General features: G+C 37.6%; 1 pseudogene; it reads right to left on the bottom strand.

Moving 5' to 3' along the window:
- Positions 1-2,609: 2,609 nt before the first annotated feature.
- LOC132669764 (ferritin light chain pseudogene) lies at positions 2,610-11,011 on the bottom strand (annotated as a pseudogene).
- Positions 11,012-11,249: the final 238 nt, after the last annotated feature.

Genomic DNA, 11,249 nt, shown 5'->3' on the forward strand with positions numbered 1-11,249 from the left:
AAAAGAGTGTTTTTCAGGAAAAACACTTCGAACAGTTATAATGCTTTCTGTTTTCAAAGGGCTTCTTACATCTGATCCTCACTTGTGAGATAGACAAGGAAGAACAATATTATTAACTCCATTCTACAAATAAAGAAACTGAGATAATAAGTGTAGTAGTGACTGGATATGTGGTAGAATGGAGACTAGAAGCCGGAGTTTTCCTGTTTTGTTTACCCACTTGGTAGTCTCCTTTCTAGTAGGTCAAGATATGTAGATATTCCTCAAACTTTTTGATGGGTATAAGACATTTCATGAATTTAAAAAACTTATCTAACTCTCACGAATCGACATGTCTTTTGTTTTCCTCCAATCTTTTTCTTTTATAAATAATGACTCTGTGACTATCTTCACACTATATCTTTGAGTACTTGTGTGAATGTGTCTTTACAGCAAATGGCTAAAAGTGAAATTGCTGAGTTAAAGGGTATGTATTTTATTTTTTTTAAGTTTATTTTTATTTATCTTGAGAATGATACAGACAGCAAGTGGGGGAGGGGCAGAGATAGAAGGAGAGAGAATCCCACACTGTCAGCATATGAACCATGAGATCATGACCAGAGTCGAAATCGAGTTGGACACTTAATGGATTGAGCCACCCAGGTGCTCCAGAGGGTATGCATTTAAAATTTTAGTTGTATAGGGGTGCCTGGGTGGCTCAGTCAGTTGAACATGCAACTTCAGCTCAGGTCATGATCTCGCTGTTTGTGAGATCGAGCCCCCCCCTCCCGCCGGAGTCCGGCTCTGTGCTGACAGCTTAGAACCTGGAGCCTGCTTCAGATTCTCTGTCTCCTTCTCTCTCTGCCCCTCCCCTGCTTGTGCTTTGTCTCTCCCTCTTAAAAATAAATATTAATTTTTTTTTAACTTTTAGATGTATATTACTAAATTGTCCTTCAAAATCTGTATTTTTTTGCATTCCCCTTGACCGTATACAATAGACTATTTTTCCTCAAATGTCCGTCTGTTTTGTTTGGTCTTTGCCAATCTGATTGGGAAAATGTGACTAACTTTAAAATTTTCATCTTACTGTTATTAAAGTATGGTATATTGGTATATTTTAAATTATGTCATATATATACATATATATATATATATAATTAGATAGCATAGTGTAAAAATCTGAAGTGCACAGCTCAATAACTTTTTACATAGGTATACAGCTGAGTAACCACCATCCAGATCAAGATATAAAACATTTCCGTCAAAAATACAATATAATACAATACAATACAATACAATACAATACAATACAATAAAACATTTCTATCACCTCAGAAAACTCTGTCTTGCCACTTCACCCACTCACCCCAGGAATAATCCTTCTTCTGATGTCTATCAACACTAATTCATTTCCCCTGCCTGTTCTTGAATTGAATATAAATGAAATCAGTTTTATGATGTCTTCCTTCACTCAACATATCTGTGAGATTCATCCTTGTTGTTGTATGTATCAGTAGTTCATTCTTTTTTGTTATTGTTTTATATTCCACTACATGAATACACTATGCATTAGTAATCCATTCTCCTGCTGATGGACATTTGAATTGTTCTAGTTTTTTACTGTAATAAATAAAGCTGCTATGAACTTTCTTGAACATGTCCTTCATTGAGTATATATACTCATTCCTCTTGGTCGTAAACCTAAAGAATTGCTGAGTCATAGAGTAGCTTTAATAGATACTGCTTAATAGTTTTCTAAAGTTACACTCCCACCAGCAGTTGTATGAGACTTCCACCTTCTCCCCATCCTTCCCGATATTCAGTGTTTTTATGCTTTTACATCTTAGATTTCCCAATGAATATATAATAGTATCTTGTGTTTTTAATTTGCATTTATTTATTTATGTATTTATTTATTTATATTTTAGAGAGAGAGAGTGCGAGCATGCAACTGGGAAAGAGAGGCAGAGGGAGAGGAGAGAGAGAATCTCAAGCAGGTTCTATGCCCAGTTCCAAGCCCACCATGGGGCTTGATCTGATGACACTGAGATTATGACCTGAGCCTAAACCAAGTTACTAGCTCAACAAACTGAGCCACCCAGGCACCCCTAATGTACATTCTTCTGATGAATAATGATGCTGACCATATTTTCATATGCTTATTAGCTACTTGGATATTCTCTTTTGAGTGGTACTTGTTCAAATCTTTGCCCATTCTTTAAACTGTTATGGGGGTTTTTGGTCTTTTTTTTAATTTGTTTGAACTCTTTATATGTTCTGATTATAACCCCTTTGTCAGATGGATGGATAGATAATTATTGTAGTTTGTAACTTGCCTCTTTACTCACTGATATTTCTAATAAACAAAAGTTCTTAATTTCAATTAAGACCAATTATGTTTTTATTCTTCTATGGTTATTGTCTTTTGTATCTTATATAGGAAATCTTTGGGGTGCCTGGCTGGTTCATTTGGTAGAGTCTGTGATTTTTGATCTCAGGGTTATGAGTTTGAGCCCCACTTGGTGGGTAGAGTTTACTTAAAAACAACAACAACAACAAAAAACAAAAAAAACTTTGTCTACCCCAAGGTCAGAAGTTCTACGTTTTCTCCCCCCCCCCCCTTTTTTTTTTTTTTTTGCTGCTAAAAAACTTTATTGTTTTCATTTGGTCCACGGCTTGGGCGAGGGCTTCAGGTGGTTAAAAAACAGCCTAGTGGCTGCAAGGAGAGACTCAGGCACAAGCCCTGGCACCTGGGGGATGCCAGAAGGACCCTCTCAAAAGCTGCTGGGCTCCAGAGACTTCTAGTCGTGCTTGAGGGTGAGCCTTTCGAAGAGATACTCGCCCAGCCCAATGTGGGGGCCGGACAGCCTGTGGAGATTAGTCAAGGTGGTCGCCCATCTTCTTGATGAGTTTCGCTTCCTCATCTGGAAAGTGATTCTCCAGGAAGTCACAGAGATGGGGGTCTGCGCGGGCAGAACCCAGGGCATGCAGAAAAAGGGCCTGCTTCAGCTTCTTCTCCAGAAGCAGGGCGGCTTCCATGGCTTCCAGGGTTTTACCCCACTCATCTTGGGACAGTGTCTGCACTTCCCGGAAGAGGGCGCGGCCGCCGAGCTGGTTTTGAGTGTTCAAGAGACGCTCAGGGCCCTCCGGCTTCTCCTCAGACACTTCACTGGAGAAGTGGTCCAGGCCTTCCAGACCACGTGGTCACGGTCGAACTAGAAGGCCAGGGAGAGGTAGGTGTAGGAGGCCTGCAGATGCATGTCGACCCGGAGGTTGACGGCCGCCTCCACCTCGGTGGAATAATTCTGACGAATCTGGGAACTGGGTTGATCGGTAACGAGGAGCTAAGTTCAAAATCGGGTGTTGGCTGGTTCCGGAGGCAGAGGGTAGGCAAGAAGATGGCCCCGAAGGTTGCAAATGGAAACAAAGGTTGGAAGGTGGTCGGAAGCCGGTAGAAAGGGCGTCCCTGGGTCTGTTCCGTCCAAACACTGTTGAAGCAAGAGACAGATGCGCAGGACCGCGGGCGCATTCTCCTATGTTTTCTTCTAAAAGTTTGAATATTGTAATTTGACGGTTTGGCATTTTTAATTAAAATTTTTTAAGTTTATTTATTTTGAAAGAGGGGAGGAGGAGGAGCAGAGAGAGAGGAAGAGAGACCCCAAGCATGCTTCACACTCTCAGTGTGGGGCCGATGTGGGGCTCAAACTCATGAACCTGTGAGATCATGACCCCTGCTGAAATCAAGAGTTAGATGCTTAACCAAGGGAGCCACCTAGGTGCCCCTGGTATATTTAATTTTGACACATTTATACTTATGAGCCATCTTTAATTTTTGTATATGGTCTAAGGAAAGAGTTAACTTTGTGAGTTTTTTTTTAATCCTCGTAGTTCTGGCCTCACGTGTTAAAAAAATCCAAACAAACATTTTCTTGTGCAGAATTGCATTGGCACCTCAGAGAGAAAATATTCAATATTTCACCATAAATATGTTAGATGTAGTTTTTTGGTATTTTTGTAGATAGCTTTTGTCAGATTAATAAATTTCACATATTCTCAATTTGCTGAGAAGTTTTTCCTGAGTGCATGTTTCTTTTATCAATGAATTTTCTGTATCTAATGAGATAATTATATGGTTTTTCTCTTTTTCTGTTAATGTGGTGAATTATACTAATTATTTTAGAATGTTAAATCAACCTTGCTCCCCTGGGATGAACATACTTGGTTATTGCATTTTTAAACAATCTCTGTATTCAATTTGCTAGTGTTTTATTTAGAATTTTTGCATTTATATGCAGGAAAGATTTTGGTTTTGGCATCAGATTTATGTTAGCTTCATAAGATAAGTAAGCTGGTGTTACCTTTTGTCTAATCTCTGAAAGGGTTTGAGAGAAATTATCATTATTTCTTCTTAAATATGTGGTACAATTTATCTTGAAAGTCACCTGGGCCTGGCTTATTTTTTATGGAATTTTAACTATAAATTCCATTTCTTTAGCATATATCAAAGTATTAGCGTTTTACTTCTTTTTGTATCAGTTTTGGTAAATTGTATTTTTTGAAGAATTTGTGTACATTGTCAAATTTATTGCCATAAAGTTCACTGTGTTCTCTTAGTATCTGTAGAATGTGTAGTAACATGACATTTTGAAACTTATAATACTGGTCTTTTGTGTTTTCTCTCTCTTTTATTGATTTTTTAAAAAGATTTTATTTTAAAATAATTTATACACCTAATGTGGGGTTCAAACTCACAACTGTGGGATCAAGGGTCACATGCTCCACTAACTGAGCCAGCCAGGCGCCCCTCTTTTATTGCTTATGTTTGCTAGGAGATTATAGATCTTATTATTCCATTAAAAAATGAATTTTTAGCTATGATAATTTCTCTATAGTATGTATACTTTCTATTTCATTGATTACTGTGCTCTCTTTACTGTTTCCTTTCCTTCTACTTTAAGTTTAATTTGTGCTTTTTCAAGTTTTATAAAATGAAAGCTTATTGATTTTCATTTATTTTTATTTTTCTTCAAGTAAGCTCTACACCCAATGTGGGGCTTGAACTCACTACCCTGAGATCAAGAGTCACATGCTCTTTGGACTGAGCCAGCCAGGTGCCCCTAGAGTACTGATTTTCAACCATTCCTCTTTTTTTTTTTTAATGTATTCATTAAGGCCATAAATTTCCTTCTAAGCACTGCTTTAGCTACATCCCATAGCTTTTGGTGTGTTTTATTTGCATTATTCTTAAGTTCAAAAAAAATTTTTTTTTTTTATTTAAGTAGGCTCCACACCTAGCATCGAGCCCAATGCAAAGTTTGAACTCACAATCCTGAGATCAAGACCTGAGCTGAGATCAAGAGTCTGAAGCTTGGGGCTCCTGGGTGGCTCAGTCGGTTAAACGTCCTGACTTTGGCTTAGGTGATGATCTCATGGTTTGTGGGTTTAAGCCCTATGTCAGGCTTTGTGCTGACAGCTCAGAGCCTGCACCCTGCTTCTGATTCTGTGTGTGTCTCTCTCTCTGCTCCTCCCCTGCTTGCACTCTGTGTGTGTGTGTGTGTGTGTGTGTGTGTGTGTGTGTGTCTTTCTCAAAAATAAGTAAGCATTAAAAAAAAAAAAAAAGATGCTTAACTGACTGAACCACCCAGGCACCCCAGTTCAAAATATTTTCTAATTTCCTTTGTGATGTCTTCTTTGGCCACAGGTCATTTAGAAGTATGTTCCTTAATTTTAACACATTTTGGGATTTTCTCCTTATATTTCTGTGTCGATTTCTAATAGTTGGAAAATATACTCTGTATAATTGCAGTCCTTTGAAAGTTGTTGAGTTTTGCTTTATAACCCAGCATATGGTCTATCTTGGTGTGCTCTTGAAAAGAATGTGTATTCTGCAATTATCCGGCACAGTGTTCTCTGAGTTTCAATTAAGTCAAGTTGCTTAACAGTGTTGTTTAAATGTATTTTCATTGACAATTTGGTCTTTTGATTTTGGTTACTAGGAAATGTGTGTTAAAATTCCTAATTATGGGGACACCTGGGTGGCTCAGTTGATTGAGTGTCCCAAGTTCACCTCAGGTCAAGATCTCAGGTCAAGATCTCATGGTTCATGAGTTCGAGCCCCTGGGGCTTGAACATGGGATTCTCTGCTATCAGCACAGAGCCTGCTTTAGATCCTGTCTCCCTCTGTCTGTGCCCCTCCCCCACTAGCACGTGTGTGTGCACACACACTCTCAAAAATGAACATTAAAAAAACCAATTATGATTTCATCTATTTCTCTTTTTAGTTTACTTAATTTTTGTTTCATATATACATATTTTTTTATATTTATTTTAAAAGAGAGAGAGGGTGGGTGTGAGTGGGGGGTTGGGGCAGAGAGAGAGGAGATAGAGAATCCCAAGCAGGCTGTCAGCACAAACACGATGCTCCATCTCATAAGCCATGAGATCATAACCTGAGCTAAAATCAAGAGTCAGATGCTCAGCCGACTGAGCCACTCAGGTGCCCCTCATGTATATTTTTAAATATTTTATATGTAAGGAATATCTATGCCCAATGTGGGGCTCGTACCTACAACCCTGAGATCAAGAGTCACATGCTCCACTGACTGAGCCAGCCAGGAGCCCTAATTTTTGGTTCATATATGCTAAAGCTAGGTTATTATGTCCATACAGACTTAAGATTGTTAGGTTTTCCTATTGAACCAGTGCTTTGATTATTATGAAATGTTCTTTCTTATTTCTACCAACACTTCTTGCCTGAAAGTACATTTTGTCTTAAAAATGTGTCATGCCAGCTTTCTTTTGATTAATGTTTTCATGCTATGTCTTTTTTTCACCCTTATACTTTCAAGTTATCTGTGTCTTTATGTTTAAATGTATTTCTAATGAACAACATAGTCTTTTCTGAAAAACTGACATCCACTTACTTATAATGAGCTTATTGACATAATTGGGTTTAAGTCTACCATCTTCTATTTGTTTTATTGATTTCATTATCTTTACTCTTCCTTCCTGTTTTCTTTTATAGTAATTAAGTCTCTATTTTATTTTGTCTCCATTTAATTTTTGTTACTTAGTATCTTTTTAAAGAAATTACCAAATGGTATATATTTTTTCATTTTTTTTCTTAATGTTTTACCAAATGGCAAATTTAAAATATTAAGTCCTTGGGACTACCTAGGTGGCTAAGTCAGTTAAGCGTCCGACTTCGGCTCAGTAATGATCTCACAGCTCCTAAGTGTGAGCCCTGCATCAGGCTCTGTGCTGACAGTTCAGAGCCTGGAGCCTGCTTTAGATTCTTTGTCTCCCTCTCTCTCTGCCCCTCCCCTGATTGTGCTTTGTCTCTCAAAAATAAATCAACATTTTTTAAAAATTAAAAAAAAGTTTTAGAGTTAATTAACATAAATATAGCAAAATTCTTAAATCTATTCCTAGGCTATTAAATTCTATACATATTTATATTAAACATTTATTTTATATATTATTTATAACATCTTTTATGTTTTAAAGATTTTTTTTAGTGTTTATTTTTGAAAGAGACAGAGTGTGAACAGGGGAGAGGGAGGGAGAGAGAGAGAGAGAGAGAGAGAGAGAGAGAGAGAGAATATATCCCAATAGGCTTCTCGCTGTTAGCACAGAGCCCGACTCAGGGCTCCGTCCCATGAACTGTGAGATCATGACCTGAGCTGAAATCAAGAGTCAGAGGCTTGGGGCACCTGGATGGCTCAGTCGGTTAAGCACCTGACTTTGGCTCAGGTCATGATCTCAAGGTTCATGAGTTTGAGCCCCGTGTCGGGCTCTTTGCTGACAGCTCAGAGCTTGGAAGTCTGCTTTGGATTCTGTCTCCCACACTCTCTCTCTCTCTCTCTCTCTCTCTCTCTCTGCCCCTACCCCACTTGCACTCTCTCTCCCTCAAAAATAAATAAACATTAAAAAAAAAAGAGTCAGAGGCTTAACCAACTGAGACACCCAGGTGTCCCTATATTTTTTATATTTAAAAACATTTGTTTTTTATTTAGATAATCTCTATGCCCAATGTGGGGCTTGAACTCACAACTGTGAGATGAAGAGTTGCATGCTCCACCAACTGAGCCAGCCAGGCACCCCTATGTTAAAAAAAACTTTTAAAATCTTCTATATGATTACTACTGGGAATCTAGAAAAGCTATTATCTTTTATCTGGCTTCTTTATTGACCTCTCATATTTGTTGTGACTATTTTTATTATTCCCATGGATTTTCTAGTTTAACCTTAAATCATCTGCAAACAATGTTAAATGTTAAAATTCCTTTCAAATATGTCTTAGTTGGGGCGCCTGGGTGGCTCAGTCAGTTGAGCATTCAACTTTAGCTCAGGTCACGATCTCATGACTTGTGGGTTCCAGCCCCACATCAGGCTCTGTGCCTCAGAGCCTGGAGCCTGCCTCGGATTCTGTCTCCCTCTGTCTGCCCCTCCCTGTCCATGCTGTCCATGCTCTGTCTCTCTGTCTCTCTCTCAAAAACAAATAAACATTAAACAAATTAAAAAAAAAAAGACAAGTATGTCTTATGTTGAACCATATGAAATTGTCAATATTTTGCCATTTTGTCCTATAGAAATGACACTTTCGTATGGTTTAACTTACTGTATCTTTTCTGCCCTATGTTTATTACCTTAGCTTGAAACTCTGTAATAACACTGGATAAAATCAGCAATAGAGGACCTTTGTGTTCTTCCTAATATTAATGGGAGTGTCTTTTAACATTTACTTTTTTAACCAAAAATATGATGTTTAGAGCTGTGTTTCATTACATTAAGCAAGAGTTCTTCTTTTTCCGGTTTCTATAACTCTTAGGAATGTCTGTTAAAATTCATGAAATATCTTTTTGCTCTCCGTAAACATGTACTTACGGATTTTTTCCTTTATTAATAGAAATTATATGTGTAGATTGCTTTTTAAAAATTTTCTTTATAATAGTTTTTAAAATGTGCTACAAGATTTACTTTATATGCTTTTATTATCATAGAGACAGTGCATATTCATGTAGCAAAATTAGAAAATGTAGAAAAGCAAGTATAAGAAAATAAAATTTTATTCCCACTATGTAGAGTTTAGCAATGTTAAAATAAGTAGATTTCTCTGTGCTGACCATCTCAAATTCCATGTGAAATGTCTTAGGCCATGGTGTAATGGTTTTTTTTTTTTTATTAAAAAAATGTTTATTTTTGAGAGACAGAGAGAGAGACAGAGACAGTGTGAGTGGGTGAGAGGTAAAGAGAGACAGAGACACAGAATCTGAAACAGGCTTCAGGCTCTGAGCTGTCAGCACAGAGCCTAACGTGGGGCTTGAAGCCGGGGACAGCGAGATCATGACTTGAGCCAAAGTTGAACTCTTAACCGACTGAGCCACCCAGGCTCCCCTGATGTAATGGTTTTTGATACATAACTGGATTCATTTCATTAATAGTTTATTTATAATGTACTTATTCTCATTGGTGAAATTGTTCATGGTTCTTTTGTAAGTCATGGACATGTTTGAAAATCTGATGAAAACCTTTACCCTTTCTTCAGAACTATATATATGTGTGCATTTGTGTGACATATACACACAATTATCCATTTGGTTTCAAACACTGATGGACCTTCTTGAAGCTCCATCAGGAATATTCCAGGGTCTAGAGACTCCAGCTTAAGAACCATGGTCTGATTTTCTTTTTCCTTTGCCATGTTCTGGTATAAGAATTGAGCTAAAATTGGAAGCTCTTCTTTCTTTCTTTCTTTCTTTCTTTCTTTCTTTCTTTCTTTCTTTTCTTTGCCTTTCTTTCCTTCCATTTCCTTGCAGATTTGAAAGAATTTGTGCCTAAAGTCCTCTAGAGTAGGGGCACTAATTTCTTCATCTTACCCATATAGAATCAAGTTTTATTAAATAGTTTATGGATGAAGAAAAAAGAGTTTTAAGTATATTTTCATAAGGTCTTTAGTAGCTTACAAAATGATCAAAATTGCATGAATGGGTGGGGGAACCTGAGGAGTGTTAAATGGTCTACACTCCATATCTTTCATTGAGGGCAGTCAAGAGTACTCCTGATGGTTGATAAACCAAATAATAGAGACAGAGTATATTAGTTAGAGTCCTAGATAGTTCCATCGGAAGGACCCAAACCAGAAGTGGTCCAAAGTGACTAACTCCCAGGCCCAGAACTAATGGTATTGGGCTGGAAGGAAGAGAGCAGAGAGACTTATACTTGTCAAACTGTACACTCCCTAAATCTGCAGATTGAATTTTTATTTCCGTGGCCATGTTTTTTAATTTATATATTAACAAAAAGTAGAGTTCCATGTAAGAAAACCTATAGGATAAAATTTCAGAGGAAAATCCATGGAAATAATTATATAATTATTACACAAGAAAGACTGATAACAGGTGGCCAAGATTTCAACTCAAGAAGCCAGAAAAAGAACAACAAAATAAGTCCAAAGAAAATGGGCAGAACTAATACAGATGAGAGTAAAAACTAATAAGGGAGAAAAAAAACCAGAGAAGAATAGAAACGAATAATAAACAAAATGTCAAGCAAGGGCTGGTTTTTCAGGACAGAGACATTTTAAAACATTAAGAGAGATATTTGTGGGGCACCTGGGTAGCTCAGTCAGTTAAGCATCTGATTCTTGATCTCAGCTCAAGTCTTAAAATCAGGGTTGTGATTTCAAGCCCTGTGTTGGGAATGAAGCCTACTTAAAAAAAAGGAAAGGAGGGAGAGAGAGAGAGAGATTTGTAACTTTGATCAAAGACAAGTTTCCTAGTTTCAACAGCAAAAGAAAAGTACATTTTCCCACCTTCTGAATATGTGAGTCTTCATACATGGTTAAGACTATGGTAAAACAAAAGCAGTCTTTAATGCTACTTCCTGTTCTCCTCTGACATGTGCGGTTGTGTAGTCCATCGCAGAAGAAAGTGGTCGCTGGCCTGCTCCATCGCACCACTAGCCACTTCTCCAGCCAGAACGTCAGGCATCTCCCATCACTGCTCCACTCTACCCCATTGCTTTCTTGCATCTTATGTGACAGTAGGATCCCCGTATTTTATTTTTCTGTAATAAACTGTTTTCCCAATCCTGTCCCAAAAGCTTTTAGCGTGTTCTCTTTATCCATGGTGTTGTAAAATTCCAGAATGTGTCCAAGTATGAATCTTTTTTTCTTTTTTAAATTCACCCTATTGTGTACTTAATAAGCCCTTTTAGTCTGAAGTTTTACATCTTATACCAACTCTAGGGGATTATTATTTTTCTATTAC

This window comes from Panthera onca, chromosome B3 (assembly GCF_046562875.1).
Source record: "Panthera onca isolate mPanOnc1 chromosome B3, mPanOnc1 haplotype 2, whole genome shotgun sequence".
Lineage (NCBI taxonomy): Eukaryota > Metazoa > Chordata > Mammalia > Carnivora > Felidae > Panthera > Panthera onca.